At 44.4% G+C, this 18156-nt stretch overlaps 3 long non-coding RNA genes and 1 pseudogene across 6 annotated transcripts; all 4 read left to right on the top strand.

Moving 5' to 3' along the window:
* The first annotated feature begins 530 nt into the window (after positions 1 to 530).
* Positions 531 to 1218, top strand: LOC115248746 (uncharacterized). The gene is made up of 3 exons (XR_003887487.1): positions 531 to 751; positions 864 to 932; positions 1196 to 1218. It is a non-coding gene; the product is annotated as an uncharacterized lncRNA (long non-coding RNA).
* Positions 1219 to 4258: 3040 nt separating this feature from the next.
* Positions 4259 to 5013, top strand: LOC115248751 (uncharacterized). Of its 2 annotated transcripts, none has more exons than XR_003887496.1 (2): positions 4259 to 4318; positions 4528 to 5013. It is a non-coding gene; the product is annotated as an uncharacterized lncRNA (long non-coding RNA). The 2 variants fall into 2 exon arrangements; XR_003887495.1 differs by lacking the exon at positions 4259 to 4318 and adding an exon at positions 4401 to 4462.
* Positions 5014 to 9140: 4127 nt separating this feature from the next.
* On the top strand, positions 9141 to 10350 carry LOC115248749 (uncharacterized). Of its 3 annotated transcripts, none has more exons than XR_003887492.1 (3): positions 9141 to 9575; positions 10036 to 10143; positions 10269 to 10350. It is a non-coding gene; the product is annotated as an uncharacterized lncRNA (long non-coding RNA). The 3 variants fall into 3 exon arrangements; XR_003887491.1 differs by lacking the exon at positions 9141 to 9575 and adding an exon at positions 9599 to 9650; XR_003887493.1 differs by lacking the exon at positions 9141 to 9575 and adding an exon at positions 9636 to 9650 and having other exon boundaries at positions 10014 to 10143.
* A 1268-nt stretch (positions 10351 to 11618) lies between these two features.
* The window catches only part of LOC115248753 (CD209 antigen-like protein A), a 36475-nt pseudogene continuing 29937 nt past the window's right edge, over positions 11619 to 18156 (top strand).

The following is an 18156-nucleotide window of genomic DNA, read 5'->3' as shown; positions in this document are numbered from 1 at the left end:
GAAAAGGATCAAATACAGACCAGTTATGATAACCTGGTTAAAGAAAAGGATCAAATACAGACCAGTTATGATAACCTGGCTGAAGAAAAGGATCAAATACAGACCGGTCACAACAGCCTGAAGCAGGAGAGAGACCAGTTACAGACCAGTCACAATGACCTCATCAGGGAAAGACACCAGTTAGAAGGTAACCTGACGAGACAGATCTACCAGTTACAGACCGGTCACAATGACCTCATCAGGGAAAGACACCAGTTAGAAGGTAACCTGACGAGACAGATCTACCAGTTACAGACTAGTTATGATAAACTGGTTAAGGAAAATGATCAAATACAGACCAGTTATGATAACCTGGCTGAAGAAAAGGATCAAATACAGACCGGTCACAAGAGCCTGAAGCAGGAGAGAGACCAGTTACAGACCAGTCACAATGACCTCATCAGGGAAAGACACCAGTTAGAAGGTAACCTGACGAGACAGATCTACCAGTTACAGACCGGTCACAATGACCTCATCAGGGAAAGACACCAGTTAGAAGGTAACCTGACGAGACAGATCTACCAGTTACAGACCAGTTATGATAAACTGGTTAAAGAAAAGGATCAAATACAGACCAGTAATGATAACCTGGTTAAAGAAAAGGATCAAATACAGACTAATTACATTCAACGTACCCAAGAGAAGGACCAGCTGCAACAGCGAGTGAAAGAGCTGAGCACAGCCGCACAGGAAGTCCAGAAAAAGCTTCAGGGTAAATGAGTTCTGATGGATTTTACCTTCATCGCATGATTTCCTCTAAAATACGCTGCAGAAGTGCATTTTAAATAGTTTAAATAATTTGTTTGTTGTTGGTTTTTTTTTAGATTCAATTGCCAGTTTGGAAAGATTGACTGAGGAGAGAGCTAACCTGAAGAGATCTCTGAATAATCCTGGTATGATTCTGGTGCCTTGATCATTCTGGAAAACAAGGGTCATCGACCCAGTCCGACAAGGCTTCGAATCCAGCCAGGTTTTCCCTCCTGCCCAGTTTTTACCGAGGGCACTGGAACCTCAGGTCAAAGCAGGTGTCTACCTGGGTGGACAGAAAACCTGGCTGGATGAGAGCCCTTGTAGAACTGGGCCGAAGACCCCTGATGCGGAAGAACAGTTTATGCATTTGCGTTTCGTTTTTCTGTTTCCTGCCCCGCTGGAAAAGGATGGGTGTATTTCAGCGGAAGCTCTCATACCAAGTTTCCTCCACCAAGTAAACCTGGGATCAGAGCAGAAAGCGACTGTCGTCAGAAAGGTGCAGACCTGCTGATCATCAACAGCGAAGAAGAGCAGGTATCACAGTTCACAAGAGCAGGACCAAATATTCACCAGAGAGTTTAATTTAATCACCTTTTTGATGGTTTGTGTGGAACAAGGCTTTTGCCAACCGGTTCCAGAAGTACATGTGGATCGGCTTGACCGACGTGACCAACGAGGGGTCGTGGAAATGGGTGGACGGGACGGCGATGTCTACAAGGTTACTGTCTTGATAAGAGGACTAACTTGGTGTTTTCTGACACAAGTCTTCTTTTCTCCAGTTACTGAGTTCAAAGAGAGCCCGAACGGCGGGAAGACGAAAACTGTGTTGATATAAAGAACTTCAATGCAGAAAAGAGCTGGAACGATGAATCCTGCTCCCTTTCCCTCTTGTGGATCTGGTGAAAAGAAGCTTTTTCAGTGACCGACATGTAAACAAATCAGCAATTAAATCTTTTGTCGCCTCTGAAACCATGGTAACGGTATTGGTGATGCATTGCTAATCAGCTAAAAGACCTTGAAAACAGGACATCTGCTTCTGAAATATTTGGTTGTGAAAGTGTATTTTCACTGTGTGGTCGGTGCATTTTGAAGCAGGAAAACTGGTGCCTGTGATGCACGAATGAACCAGTCGCAATCAGCAGCTTTGGGTCTGTTTTATTTACTCACTGGGAGTTACTAAAATGGCAGCAGCTTTGTGTCAATGATGTGATCTATTATGCTTGTTATTACAACTCGGGGCCAGTTTGGCAATGAACAAATAATAATATTGTGCTTCATAAGCTTTTAATAACTGATCAACACGTCTCTGCTCTCCCTCTTTAGTCGACATTATTCAATCTGAAGTGGTAAAGCCAGTGAGCTCAGTTTTTTCTCTCCAGCGTTTCATGTTTATACAACAACGTTACGTTTGGTTGTGAGGTATGAAATCCTAAAAATATAACTAGCAGAAGTGACAGTTCCTCTTATTTAAAACCAGACAGTGTTAAAGATGCATGCTGTGTAAGTGTTTCAAGACATCTGCAGCAGGACCAGGACATGATTGCAGCAGGATCATGGACATGATTGATGATGTTGTGAATCTTCTCCTGTTGGTAGCCGAGATGTGTTGATGAGGAAGGAATCTTCGCAGACACCGACTTGGTTATCAAAGATGTTTATTGGAGAGAACAGTCAGGTATCAATCGGACGCTGCAGCTTGCCCGAGGGAGGGTTTCGCAGTCCCGTTGGTGAAGAACTCCGATGGTGTCTGCATCGACACCTCCTTCTTATACGGTCAAGTAACACATTTCTTTTCTGATGACCTCACGATATACAGTATGGCCAACCCAATGGTATAGCGTTCAGTTATTACCAAAAAAGGGAATAGTGAAGCCCTGATCTGCCTTCTCTTGGTGGTTGGCCTCACAACTATGGGTTTCCTGTGTAAATTACTATATTTTCTCCACAAACGTCTGGTGTTCACTTCGCCAACGATTATCTTGTCATTTTGATGTCAGTGAATGGCAGCAAATGGAGCAATGTTTAATGGGGAATGTGTCACAGATACAAAGCACAGCTCAGAAAGCAACTGGCTCGACTGGTCACCATTTTACAACATGGATCCTGGGCTTTCCTTGGCTCCGCAATCACAACCCGCCATGTCGACTGGACCACAGCCATATTCCCAGCTGGAGCGGCTTCTGCCACCAGGTCTGCCTTCGGGATACATCAATGCCGCGCCAGACTACGCTCCCCAGCACCTGCCTGGACCTGGCCAGAGTCCCTGCTGAGTACCACGACCTCAGGGAGGTGTTCAGTAAGACCCGAGCTACCTCGCTGCCCCCCCCACTGCCCTTACGACTGCGGTATGATCTGAAGCCTGGCACGTCACCTCCTAAGGGGCGCCTCTACTCTTCTGTCTGGTCCAGAGCGGGAGGCCATGGAGAGCTACGGTATATTAATGACTCCCTGGCTGCAGGAATCATGCGCCCTTCTTCATCCCCCTGCAGGGGCAGGATTCTTCTTTGTGGACAAGAAGGACAAGACCCTGCGCCCTTGCATCGATTATCGGGGTTCTCAACGACATCACAGTCAAGAACCGGTACCCCCTACCACTCATTTCCTCTGCCTCTGGAGTCCAACAAGCTGGCTCCCAAGTTCATTGGACCGTTCCCATCAAAAGAGTCCTCAATCCGGTGGCAGTCAGGCTCAAGCTTCCCCGGTCCATGAGGGTTCACCCAACCTTCCATGTGTCCAAGGTCAAGCCTGTCCGAGAGAGCCCTCTGATGCCTGCTGCTCCTCCACCGCCTCCTCCTCGCTTCATTGATGGGGGACTCACCTATGCTGTGCGCCGCATCATCCGCTCCCGTGTTCGTGGCAGGGGCCTTCAGTATCTCGTTGACTGGGAGGGGTATGGCCCAGAAGAGAGATCTTGGGCTCCTGCTCGTCACATTTTGGACCGACAAGCTCCTCCGTGACTTTCATCGGCAGAATCCAGATCAGCCCTCTCACAGCATGGTGGGGGGCTTTCCTTGCCGAGGGGTGCGTGCTGTCGGCCCCTACTGCTGCTCCAGCTCCTGAGCCAGAGGAGGATTCCCAGTCGCAGACAGGAGATCTGCAGGTGACCTTGTCCTCCTCTCAGGAATTCTAACCCGCCTTCCAGTTTCCCCCTCCTCCCACCCTGGCTCATGGGACTTTTTGGGGACGTCGGGATCCCTTGAGGGGGGAGGTTCTGTCACACCCTGCTCCAGCCCATGGACTCAGTTCTTTTCCACTCCCCTGCTCACACCACACCCTCTGATCACACACCTGCTCCCAGTCACTGATCACACACCTGCTCACAGTCACTGATCACACACCTGCCCTCACTCACTGATCACACACCTGCCCTCACTCATCAATCAGCTCACCTACCAGTATATATTCTCCAGCCTCACACTCACTCAGTGCCAGATTGTCTCTGCTATGCATGACCTTCCAGCGTTTACCTGCCTGTCTTCGCGGAATCGACCCTGCCTGTTTACGACCTGCCTGTTCTGCCTGACCCCCGGTAAATTAACTCTGTCTTCTGTTTTGACCAAGAGCTCAGCCAGTCTCCCTCTGGATTGTTTGCCTGATTCTGCCTGCCTCCCGGTTACTGACTTTTTGCCTGCCTCGACCAAGTCCACTGCCCCGCCCTCGAACTGTCTACAAGGTTACTGTCTTTGATAAGAGGACTAACTTTGGTTGTTTTCTGACACAAGTCTTCTTTTTCTCCAGTTACTGGGGTTCAGGGGAGCCGAACGGCGGGAAAGGCGAAAACTGTGGTGATATAAAGAACTTCAATGCAGAAAAGAGCTGGAACGATGAATCCTGCTCCCTTTCCCTCTTGTGGATCTGTGAAAAGAAGCTTTATCAGTGACCGACATGTAAACAAATCAGCAATTAAATCTTTTGTTGCCTCTGAAACCATGGTAACGGTGTTGGTGATGCATTGATAATCAGCTAAAAGACCTTGAAAACAGGACATTCTGCTTCTGGTTTATATATAATATTTGGTTTGTGAAAGTGTATTTTCACTGTGTGTCGGTGCATTTTGAAGCAGGAAAACTGGTGCCTGTGATGCACGAATGAACCAGTCGCATCAGCAGCTTTGGGTCTGTTTATTTACTCACTGGTAGTTACTAAAATAGCAGCAGCTTTGTGTCAATGACGTGATCTATTACGCTTGTTATTACAGCTCTGGACCAGTTTGGCAATGAACAACAGTTTTAGCATCACAAGTGCCAGAACACGTTCAGAGCATATGTGAACTTTCTCCGTGACCCCGAAAACAGGAAACAAGTGGTTAAGAAAATAGATTGCAACGATAGATATGAAGGTATGAAAATATAACTAGCAGAAGTGACGGTTCCTCTTATTTACAGCCACATGCCTGTGAAAAATGCATTTTGTGTAAGTGTTTCAGGACATCTGCAGCTGGACGGATACAAGAAAATACAAATTTCTCCAGCTTCTCATGTTCTTTCTTCCTGAGGTTGCTATCACTTGGGATAGCTTGGAAAGCCAATTGTGCGGGTGAGCATCAGATGCGGCATATATCAAGGAGATGTCCTGTGCCCCCCTGCTGTTCTGCATCGGCTTAAACCCCCTCAGCCAGATCATCACAAAGAGTGGCTTTGGGTTCTGAAGTGGAACAACCATCAGCCACCTCCTCTACATGGATGACACCAAGCTGTGTGCCAAGAACGAACGTGACATTGACCCTGATTCACCTCACTGGGATCTATAGCAAAGACATCGGGATGTCATTAGGACTAGATAAATGTGGACATCTAGAAGAGGAAAGTTGATCACAACTGATGGGATTAAACTACCTGAAGGGAACGTCACAGATGTGCAGGAAAGCTATAAATACCTGGGGATCCCCCAGGTAACTGGTTAACCATGAGGAGGAAGTTAGGAGGTTAGCCACAGCTAAATACCTGCAGAGGTTAAGACAGGTGCTGAAAAGTCAGCTGAATGGTAAGCACAAGATCCAGGCCATTAACACTTACGCCCCTGCCATTAACACTTACGCCCTGCTGGCATAACACCCTGGCCACTGGAAGAGATACAAGCCACTGACATCAAAACAAGGAAGCTCCTTACCATGCATGGAGGGTTTCATCCTAAGTCCAGTGTCCTGAGGCTGTACACAAAGAGAAAGGAAGGGGGCTGAGGACTAGTAAGTGTCCGAACTACTGTCCAGGAGGAAACAACAAGCCTCCGAGAGTACATCAAGAAGATGGCCCCCACTGACCCCACTGCTGAGTGAATGCCTCAGGCAACAAAAGCCCACCAAGGAGGAGGAACCCGAGGGGCTATCATGGAAGGATAAGCCAATGAATGTACCACCGACAAATTGAGGAAGTGGCTGATATTGAGAAAACCTACCAGTGCCTAGAAAAGGCCGGACTGAAAGACAGCACAGAGGCACTACTCATGGCTGCACAAGAACAGGCCCTGAGCACCAGAGCAAGAGAGGCCAGGGTCTACCATACCAGACAAGACCCCAGGTGTAGGCTGTGTGGAGACGCCCCTGAGACAGTCCAGCACATCACAGCAGGGTGCAAGATGCTAGCAGGCAAGGCATACATGGAGCGGCATAACCAGGTGGCTGGCCTAGTGTACAGCAGGAGTCAGCAACACAGTGCCCGTGGGCACCAAGTCGCCCGCAATGACCACATGAGTCGCCCGCAAGCCTGTTCTAAAAATAGCAAAACTCACAAGTGAGGTGTGTCTAAGAATTTTTAAAAAAAATCACACCTGCATTTACATAGATTTTAAAATGACAATGTCTTAAAAATAAATAAAAATATAAATAAAGTGACGTGAACTCTGACCTAGTTCAAAGGTCAAGTATTGTGCGCATGAAAGAACCTTTGCTCTTGTGGAGAATAAACTAGCGGGCAGTGAAGATGGTGAGTGGAGGGCAATTTTCTACCCCAAAAACATGGCAAAAAGAAGACAGTAAATTTATCATTTTCAAAGTGAATGGGAGGAAGAGTAATTTTTTACTACTGTGAAAGGAAGGTGTGTATGTTGCGTCTGTGGGGCGACTGTGATGACAGTGAAGCAGCACAATGTGGAGAGACGCTTCACTACGCGTCATGAAAGCTACAATGCTAATGCTAACTACCCACCGGGAAGCATTCTACAGTCAGAGAAGGCCCAGGAGCTAAAAAATGTGTTTATAAAATGTAACAGATTTTGAGCAGAATTGCAGTAGATTTGTTCAGTTAAGATTTATTCAATATGAAAGTTAATTTTTTTTTTAAATGTTGCATAACTTTTAAAAACATGGTTCAACATAGTTTATGAATTGTTAAAATGGTTTAGTTTCTTATGGTTGAAAGGGTCTGGTGAAAACTCGACATTTTTTTTCTGATCAAATGTGGAAGTGATCATCTGAACAATTGCTGAGATTAATAATAATAGCGTTGAATATTGATCTTTTCTGTTACCCATTCTAAGTTATTGATACACACGATCCATTTATTTTAGAGGAGTGTGTCAAGCGGTAGCTCTTGGTTTCAAAAAGGTTGGTGACCCCTGGTGTACTGGAGCATCTGCACTGAGTATGGACTGGAGATCCCGGGGTCCAGGTGTGAGACACCCCCGAAAGTGCTGGAGGACAAGCAGGCCAAGATCCTGTCTAAGTTGTATTTGTATGCAGATCTGTCCTGAGACGTACCGGTATATGAATCATCAGGTTTTAAAAAAACATCCATTGCATTGTATTACTTCACGCTAGCCCGAATATAAGACGACCCTGATTATAAGACGACCCCCTCTTTTTCAAGACTCAAGTTTGAAAAACGACTTTTTGAACACCAAATTTAATTTTTATACAGAAAATAATTACAGTACATCTGAAACAAATGATTATATCTTCGACCCACTTTTCTCCAGATTGTCGCTACATTTCTATATTTTCTGTTATCTCTTCTCTTATTTTCTTCTCGCTATTTTTTATTTTTCTTCTTCGTGCTACCGCTATTTTTAGTTTTCTTCTTCGTGACAGGGGTTCGCTTTGGCCTGAGACGTTAAGTTCAGCATTCGCTTTAAAGATATCTGGCGCCATCTAGCGTTGTGAATGGGTATAATGTCTAGACCGCGAATGTAAGACGACCCCCACTTTTTCAGTCTTATTTCAACGCAAAAAACACCGTCTTATATTCGGGCCAATACGGGTAACCACCGCAGGTTTTCAATAGCAAAGTGAAAGTCTTTTTTTGTGTGATTTGATGCTGCAACCCTTCTCCCACTCGAGAAATCAGTTGTTTTTGATGAGTCACACAAGATGTGGTTGTCTAGACCGGCGTTTCAATTATGTCAAATAAAACTACATTGTTGCAAAGGGCTACAGTGATTTATATTTTCACTTCTGCTTCATGAGAAACAGTTCACCACTAACAAATACTTCACCTCACACATTGTTACGCTGTAACATTTAAAATGAAAATATCTGTAAAAAAAAAATGGAAATGGAATCATGAAACAATTGGATGCTTGTTTCAGGACTATGATACAACACTGATACATTTGGCGATTTTTCAGATTCAAAAGAACTTTGATCTTCCAATGATCAAAAGCCACTGGGCACGCATCCTAAAACATCCTACAATGCTATTTAATCTCGTATTAATACTGCGTAATGTGTACGCGAACTTTATCGGGATCCACGATTTTACCTCGCAGACAGTACCACCAAGTAACCAGCAGGGGAGGCAAACAAACAAAAGAGAGATTCACGCAGCAAAGAAGAAGTGTTGCATCCAATCAGACAAGACGTCCATTTTAACCAGAGTTAGCAGCGCTGATGGGAATTTCCCATCTTTTTGGTGAGCCGTATTTTTGGACTCTTCCCTGTCTCACCGTTCGCCCCATTACCAGTATATTGACTGCATGTTTGCAGTTATATTACCTCGAAATGCGTTGATTATTGAACTGGAGTCGTGTTGTATATTATGTGGAATGTTAGCTAATTCTTAAAAAGGCAATTAGTTCTGGCATAGAGCTAGCCTCGGGTACAACGCTTCAAAGGCTCGGCTGGTTGACGATCTTGCCGGATCGCCACAGGCGGAGAGTTCCTGGTCAGTCAGTGAAAACCACAACACCGTCACCGACCCGGAGCTATTCATGAACACTTGGGAGCTTTTTGGCTTCATGAGGTCTGTCTGTCGTGGATTTTGAGCACACGGCCGTCGCATTTTCCCAACTGTTTCATGGGAACCCAGGAGGGGGGAGAGAGGTAAGTTGGGATTCGGTGGTCCGGTGCATTCAAGGCTAACGACACGTATGGTTAATTGACGCTAACGTTAGCTTCCTGCTTTCGGCTACTTCCCCGTTGTCATTTATGGTCAAAGTTTGGACTTGTCTTATTTAACCGTTAACATCTAAAACACGATTAAGTCATCAGTCTCCAGTTTTTGTCATTTAGAGACGTACTTTCTTCCTAAATTAGCACCATGCCTGAGTATTTTCATACTACCGATGAAAGTTTCGGGGAAAAAGCTGGAGGGGATTTATGGCATTTAAACTAGTCTGTACCATTGCCTGTAGTTTGTAGTAACATTAAGCCATTACTACCATGTAGTTTACGACCAAAACTTGCTGTTAATTATTGACGCCGTTCTTTTGGTTCCACTGTTTATGGTCGCTGTTCGGTGAGAGGAAAAATGACTCCCGCAGTGACCGGAAGGACTCCCTTGACTTTTTTGTTTTCTGCAGACTGGATCGATGTGGCAAATAATCTGCTCCGCCAGTGTCACACAAACCCCAGGGTGAGGAAGATGACGGACTGTGATGCAGATGTGTTCATTGCTCTTTACGAGAACATTCTGGGGAAAAGGTTCCAGGTAAACAGCCTGAGAGCTTGTTTTAGTCACGTGATGCAGTAATATGTAGAGTATTTTTGTCATAACAAGCATTTGTGAGGCTTTTCCTGCTTAATCCCGGATACATTGGGATTATATACCATGTGTGTATTCTTGACCAGTTTCTCAACTCCCATCCACACCACCAAGGGTCAAAGGTTAATGATATGGGGTTCTGGAGTTGACAGAACTTGTGGTGTTGCTGTAGTTAGCAATGCAGGCATGAGCTGTTTAATATGAACGGCGTTGTGATTGCAAGCAATTAGAGCTGAAGTGTTTAAATGTGTGCCATGTGTTTGGATCAGTGGTTTCTTGAATGGTTTTATGTGTTCTGTTTATCCGTAGTGGTGTGTTTGTTTGTGCTTAGATTATATCGCAGCGGCAGGAAGTCAGGAGGATGATATCCATAACGTTCAGTCAGTGATTGATTCACTGTCCCTGGATTACCTTCAGATCAGCCTCTCGCACATTACAGGTACCGTGATCTACTTAAGAAATAAGGACTTTACTTGGCATACATGTGTTTCTGAGTGAAAAGTGAATATTTTGTCTTCTATTTTTGTTGAGTGGTAAATATAACAGATGTCTGCATGGTTACAGGTGAAAATGTCATCCGGGGGGATAAGGATTCAATCAAGAACCTCCTGGAAATCTTTGATGGCCTCCTCGAATATCTTAAAGAGGAAATGATCGAAGAGTCACAGAATGGTGGGAGCCATCACTCTCCCTTCCTGTTTTTTTCTGTTTTTTTTTGTTACAATTTCTGATTATTCTATGAAGGTTTCTGCCAACTGCTGCTTCCATAATATTGAGAAAGGATTTTTAACAACAAGATACGATCAGAGATGACCGATTATTCTGCTCGTTGTGGGTTAGCAGTGGTGAAAGGGCAAATTTCACAACTTTAAACATTCAGTGTATTTCCTCTTTACTATCTTTGTTGAGGTTAGATGTTCTCTCTCCTTTTTTTGGGCCTTTCCACTGAACAGTCAGCACTTTTGGCAGAACTGAGAATGTCTTTGTTTGAATGAGGCCCTCTGTCAGCCTACTGCCATGCTCCAATTAGTAGTTGATAATTGTTGGTCCGATGTGTTTCTATGAGCTTTTAAAACTTGCTTTTTGATTGTAAGGCGTGTTTGTTCTTGGCTCTGCCATTGATTGGAGCTGCAATGATGATTTGTTGATGTGTTCTTTTAGCTGCTCTTCACATCTTTATCTTTTCAGATGGAATCGCAAGCACTGAGGAACAGTACCGTCACAGAGGAGCCCGAACAATCCTCGTCTTCCATCGGAGAGTAAGAACTTCACCTTTTCAGCAGTGTATTTTATGTCCTAGAACACTAAAGAGGTCCTTGCTAATATAGGAATTGCGTTATAAAATGATAATGATTGAATTACATTACAGTATCACTTCTTTTTCGTCTATGTGTCAGCTGTTTGACGGCTTGTGTGACGCCTTTTAGACGCCCTGCATTTGGCATTTTCCTTAAGTGCACTTTCGGATGGTACATCCTGTTGAAGCAACGCCCAGCGTGGCTCAGTTAGCAGTGTAAATATTAGGATGTTAAACAATGTCGCCCGGCAGATCCATGTGTTTGGTGACTACTGCGGGAATCCACTAAATGCTATGTTGATCACACCATTTCTGTTTAAACGGCCCAAATTTCAGCTTAAAAAAGATGAAGGTTAAGATTCGTGCTCTAAAGGCCACCTGTTTAGATGTAAATTGAAGGTGGGTGGAGATGTCACAGTCAGGATATCCTTGGGGAGTGCGTTCCAGAAACGGGGTCCTATGGTGGACATACGGGCAGGAGGAGTAACCACGAGTGAGGCAGAGCATCGCCTGTGCGTACCAGAGGGTGTGCAGTTATCTGGGATTTCTGTGGCTTTAGGGGGAGCACAGAGGTGGAAGTATTTGGTCCACAAGTATTTTAAAGAAGTTCTTATGAATTTAATATCTTGTTATCGATCAGGTCTCTTGTACACGCCAGTAAACTCTCCCTCCATTCATCCGATGCTGAGGAGCAGAGATCGGATGGTGAATTCTTGGGTTTGGCGGTCTCGGCACGCACATTTACAGCCAAACAGGAAGGTAAAGCAGTAAACACGGCACAGCGTTAGTTTCAAACAATTTGAAAGCAGTTTTTCTCCTCTAAAACAATAGATTTATGACCTGTAATGCTGTAATAGGGGTGGGGGGGGAGTATTTTACTAGAGTTGAACTGTGCGTCAATGCAGCGTGCAGTACCATATCATCCCGCTAGGCGGAGCCCGAGGACTATCAGTCAGGCGCGTCTCACCGAGTAAGACAGACCTGCAGCATCATATGCTCACGACACCACCTGCTGGCCATATTATGTAAAACTTGCAGCTGCTTTTTACATGCAACACGCTGCATTTTGTGTCAGTCTGAACTGTTGGGAGTGACTATATTGGAAAAAATATGACCACATAGTTTAACATCATTACATGTGGTGTCGCAGACAAAGTGTGATTGTTTTGGGGATGCAACCTATGCGTGTGAACAGCTATTTTGATTTTTGAACATTCTATTTTGATATTTTATTCATATCACTTGGTCGCCGTTATTTTATTTAGAATTCTGTATATTGCTGTTGCGAGACTACCTCATCGATGACATCACGCGCCTGGTGTTAAGATACAGTCAGCAACGATGCTGGTGATGCCAGAATAAGGACTCCCAGCACAGCAGCGGACGTGAAGATGACTGGTGAGATACAGTTCAAAACACTTTTAAAGTTAGGCTGAAACTTCTGATGAACCAACAGCGTTTTCTCGTGTAGGATTAATTTCATTCTTTTACTTTCTTCTTCCGCGGTGTTTTCTTTCTTGTTGCTGTTGCGCGGTGCACATTGAGACACATGTTCCGTAAAAATGTCACCACTTTGCTTATTTTTTGCTCGAACTCAGGTAGAAAACCTCCATCGGGTGATTGGCGTGAGCTTTGGGCTCCTGTGTGTGCTCCAAGCTGCTCTCAACATCTGCCTGCGCCTCATCATTTGTGAGTCTTTCTAGTTTTTTTTGTTTTTTTTTCCACCCCAAGTTTATTATCTTGACAAAAAATCTTATGCTTGTTTTTTTGCTGTTACAAAGCACGAAAATTTTCTTAGGAAGAAAATCTTGATGATTTCCTATTAAAACCATAAATTCTGAAGATCTAAACAATGTTTCCAGCTCAGCCGGAGCCATTGTCCGTTGAATATAATTATAATTCCTCTGCAAAGTCTAATAAAAGTATTTGTGCTTTTTCAGACAGTGAAGCACCAAATGGGACAGCTGAAGAGAGAAATAAGTTTGATAACTTGGTAAGTTTAAAGTCAGAGAAGCCTCAGACGTCCAGAATCGGTGTGGCCACCGGTCTGACCGCTCAGGTCTGATCGCCATTTCCATTCCATCGACTCAGCCGACGCTTGATTGTTTCTAAGTGTTAAGCACAAATATGGTGTGAGGGTGTCTCATGACAGGAACTTTCAAATGCCCGATGACCATTGCGCAACACTCATAGTTGAGTAAAGGGCCAGTTTCATGAAGAGAGACGGGAAGGCTGGCAGGAGAGAAAATAAGGCTGACAAATAAACACCAGAAAGCACTTGGTTATCCGCTCTAGCAAGGATACAGGACTGGCCTTTACAAATGAGGGACGGGGGCGTAGAATATGGGTGGGTGGTGGGTGGTGGGTGGTGGGGGGGCAAACAGAGTGATTTCATCAGGACGTTTCATCTTGTTCGCTTAGCTTCCTCTCTCTGAACTGTCGCTCTGCTTCTCTGACCTGTCCCTGTTTCCTCTCCCTATATTTTGTGACGTTCATCACGACAGATCCCTATTTCCAACAAGGATGGTTCCATTTCCAAAAAAGCTTGTATTACATATCCTCTGTGAAGAACACGTGGCACCTCAGCAGAGAGTACTGCCTGCAGGAGGGGGCAGATCTGGCCATCATCAACAGCAGAGCGGAACAGGTGGGTGACGGGGTATGGATCTGGGAGGGGGGGGGGCAGAGTCAGTCCCGATTGGGTGCAAGGAGAACTCAGCCATGATGGTTTCTCTCCACCATCAAGGCTTTTCTGGAGAATTTCAAGATGACCTTATGGATCGGACTGATGGAGCAGAGAAGTGAAAGGACGTGGCGCTGGGTGGATGGAACACCATTAACTGAAAGGTGCTGCGCTCCTTCTGGAATGAAATTCATGTTCCCAACAAATGAATTCTAGCTGGTCTTATACAATTAAAAATGTATTCTTTTTTTTTTTTTTTTTTACTCTTTTAGCTACTGGAGCCTGGGTGAGCCCAACAATTACGAGGGCAGACAAGAACAATGTGTAGAACAAATTGACAGAGAGGACAAGAAAGGATGGAACGATTTAGTCTGTGAATTCAGCAATTTCTATATGTGCGAAAAGAGGATATTTCCATAAAACATAAATGATCAGTATAAGTGGGTCTGCGTGTTCTCATGAACCCGTTTTTATCGGCAGTTTATGCCTTCTGACGGATCCATTAGAACCCTTCTTGTCCTGGTGTCTTTGTCCCACATGTCATTCATCACAGGTGATTTCTCTCTGTCTCCTTTGAGGGTTTTATTACATATATTGTTTTCTTGTTTTCCCACCGGCCCATCAACTGCCTTGAAACCAGAAATGATAAATATGGTGGTGATGGATTACTTTTTTCTTGTGAGCCGTGCCCTTTATACTGCACTGCAATATTGTGTTCCTGGTACAATCTGTAATCTTTCAATAGTTAAAGCAAATAAACACAGTGAACCAGCGTTTACACTGATTTCAGTCAACAGCATTGGAACCGCACAGAACTATCCATTTGTTGTTTCTGGGGTTCGCTGGAACCCCAAATGCTCAGGACCCCTCAGGAATTGCAGATATCTTCACGTCCTGTTCGGCTTCACGTCCTATTCTCCCGATGTTGCTATTTTTCGCGCCCGCCACAGCTGTCGCTCCAGCCCTCTTCTGCCTCTTGTCCACCCCCCTTTGGCCTTTGACCTCAGACAGTCCAGTCCAAACAGGGTGCAGATGTTCCTGAACTGTGCCAGCCACTTGGATGTGGCATCGAACAAACTGCTGTTATGTGCTGGATTGTGTCAGGGGCCTCTTTGCTCCTTGAGATCCTGGCGTGGAGCTGGTTGTCCAGGCTTCTGACACTCTTGTGCTCTCTGTCCCCGTGGTGCAATGATCAGGGCCTCTGGGATGTCTGCCGGTCCAGCCTTTTTCAGCCATTGCTTCCCATGCACGGCGAGGAGCTTTCTTTACTTTCCACCAGTGGACTCTACACCTCTTTTGGCCAGCTTATGATACCTGCAGAAGATAATTCTGTTAGGATGGGGAGGTTAGATTTGTTTTTATTCCCCTGCCCTGTCTTTTTTGTCTTTTCCCTCATCTGTGCAGGCTGGGGGTGGCAGGCAGGTTTCTCCGACCCCTCTGGAGTTCCTCACCTGCTGCTTGTCAGCTCATCAGGAGCGGCTGTATTTATCTCCAGCTCGTCCTCTCATGCGCTGCCAGTTCGTCTCTTAAACGCTGAGTGGTAATTGGGGTACCGGCTAGTGTGCTCGTTCTTATTGAGAGAAGCAAACGTTTGGATTCCCTGTTTCCATTTGTTTTTGCTTCCAGCCTCAGCTGCCACGCTCAGCCTCGTTTCCTGGATCCAGCCTGCTCTCGTTTGGGCTACATCTGCAAGTTTTGCTTGTATTTTGAATAAACCTTTTTGGAAAAGGACTTTTCTGGTTGTGGGCTGCATTGTGGGTTCAGTGTCCCGTCCAGCTTCTGCCTTAACAAACTCATCTTTATTTTCTGTTGCTATTCAACTTTTCTAGGCATTTTACATGAACCTTAGTGTCAGTCATTTACTTTAGCGGGCTTGGGAGTGCATCAAGGTCAGTGGTCTTAACCACTGAGGTTCTCAATAAGAAGGTCAAGAACCTTTGACTTGATCATTGAACCCGCATGTTTCCTCAATTATTAGTCCTGAACTGTTGCTTCATTGAGAACATGATGACCAAAAAAGCCTTCAGTTCACATCAATTCAGTAAGTTTCAGATCACATTTTTTATCTGGAGGGGTTAACTGTGTTAAATTGCAAAGGTAACATTGTTACAAACTGCTTCCAGAACTTCCAGAAGGTTCACCAGGTGCTGTATGATTGAGAGACAGTAGAAGCAGAAATAAGGAAAAAGTCAGCACCAAATTCTCTCGGCGGTTTAATAAATCAACCGCGGAAGGGGGGCAATTATTCTTCAAGCATTACAATAGTATAACATCAAAAGATAATTGGATATGTTCACCTTCCTAATTGCCAGTCAAAACCTCTTTCTTGACATCATAATATGCGTTAAACTGGAGCTGCTGTGATCCTCAAACTAGGTCGTAGCTACCTGGCGTAGATATGGAGAGATTTAAAAATAAAAGGGCCAAAGAAGAGCCCAGCCGCTCTGCTGTGTGAAAATGCACACATCAGTTTTTTTTGCAGAGCTTTGCAGGTTTTGTTGGATTTTACTTATTAAGCATTAGTGCAAAAACAAAACTTAAATAAGGAAGGAGGGGAGGAGAGAGATGCTCCAGCTAGATCATAAGGGAGGATACAAACGGAAAACTTCACTTTCAACAAGACCGTCATCTCATCCATACGTTTGAATATGGCGATGGTTTTCTATGTTAAGGATGAAAAAATTTCCACAACAAAGGAAGACTCCTGTGACTCTCTGATCAAATTTGGTGCAGACAGTAAAGTCATCAATGTAGCAGGTAATGACATTATTATTATTATTTACAGAACCTGAGCGAGGAGTAATTTTGAGGGATGGCGTTTTGGTATGAATGTGGTTATTCACTGCTTTACCTTCAGGTGATGGAAAAGTAAAGAAATCTTCTTCCAGATGTGCTGTGTTGTTTTTCTGCCTGCTCTTCCTCCTCCTCCTCCTCCTTTTTATTGGACTTTTGATTCGGTTTTGAAACTCTGAGTTCTATCTGTGAGTATGGGCATTTAAACCAGCCACAGAATCTTGAAGCCGATTCTAATCCTCACTGTTGATGTTTTTAAACAGTTAACAGCGGCAAAGCTAACAGAGAAGTGGAGATGACCCTGTTACAGACCAGCTACAACATGACTAAAGAGAGAGACCAGATACAGACCAGTTATACACATGCCATCGCAGAGAAATACCAGTTAAGGGATAACCTGACGAAGCAGACGGGGAAGTTACAGACTAGTTACAACAATTTGATGAAGGAAAAGGAGCAGCTGCAGACCAGTTACAACAACCTCATTACAGAGAGAGACCAGTTACAAAGAGGAACAACAAACTGACTAAAGACAATGACCACCTGCAGACCAGTTACAACCACCTTAACACCAGCCAGAACTGGTTAGAAAACCTGACTAAACAAAGAGACCAGTTGCAGACTGGTTACAACAATGTCACCAAAGAACTGGACCAACTGCAATCAAGTTACATAAGGCTGGTTAAAGAAAAGGATCAAATACAGACCAGTTATGATAACCTGGTTAAAGAAAAGGATCAAATACAGACCAGTTATGATAACCTGGTTAAAGAAAAGGATCAAATACAGACCAGTTATGATAACCTGGCTGAAGAAAAGGATCAAATACAGACCGGTCACAACAGCCTGAAGCAGGAGAGAGACCAGTTACAGACCAGTCACAATGACCTCATCAGGGAAAGACACCAGTTAGAAGGTAACCTGACGAGACAGATCTACCAGTTACAGACCGGTCACAATGACCTCATCAGGGAAAGACACCAGTTAGAAGGTAACCTGACGAGACAGATCTACCAGTTACAGACTAGTTATGATAAACTGGTTAAGGAAAATGATCAAATACAGACCAGTTATGATAACCTGGCTGAAGAAAAGGATCAAATACAGACCGGTCACAAGAGCCTGAAGCAGGAGAGAGACCAGTTACAGACCAGTCACAATGACCTCATCAGGGAAAGACACCAGTTAGAAGGTAACCTGACGAGACAGATCTACCAGTTACAGACCGGTCACAATGACCTCATCAGGGAAAGACACCAGTTAGAAGGTAACCTGACGAGACAGATCTACCAGTTACAGACCAGTTATGATAAACTGGTTAAAGAAAAGGATCAAATACAGACCAGTAATGATAACCTGGTTAAAGAAAAGGATCAAATACAGACTAATTACATTCAACGTACCCAAGAGAAGGACCAGCTGCAACAGCGAGTGAAAGAGCTGAGCACAGCCGCACAGGAAGTCCAGAAAAAGCTTCAGGGTAAATGAGTTCTGATGGATTTTACCTTCATCGCATGATTTCCTCTAAAATACGCTGCAGAAGTGCATTTTAAATAGTTTAAATAATTTGTTTGTTGTTGGTTTTTTTTTTAGATTCAATTGCCAGTTTGGAAAGATGACTGAGGAGAGAGCTAACCTGAAGAGATCTCTGAATAATCCTGGTATGATTCTGGTGCCTT

Source organism: Takifugu rubripes, unplaced genomic scaffold (assembly GCF_901000725.2).
Source record: "Takifugu rubripes unplaced genomic scaffold, fTakRub1.2, whole genome shotgun sequence".
NCBI classification, from domain to species: domain Eukaryota; kingdom Metazoa; phylum Chordata; class Actinopteri; order Tetraodontiformes; family Tetraodontidae; genus Takifugu; species Takifugu rubripes.
The sequence above is the reverse complement of the archived record's forward strand: the minus strand, read 5'-3'. Positions and strand labels throughout refer to the sequence as shown.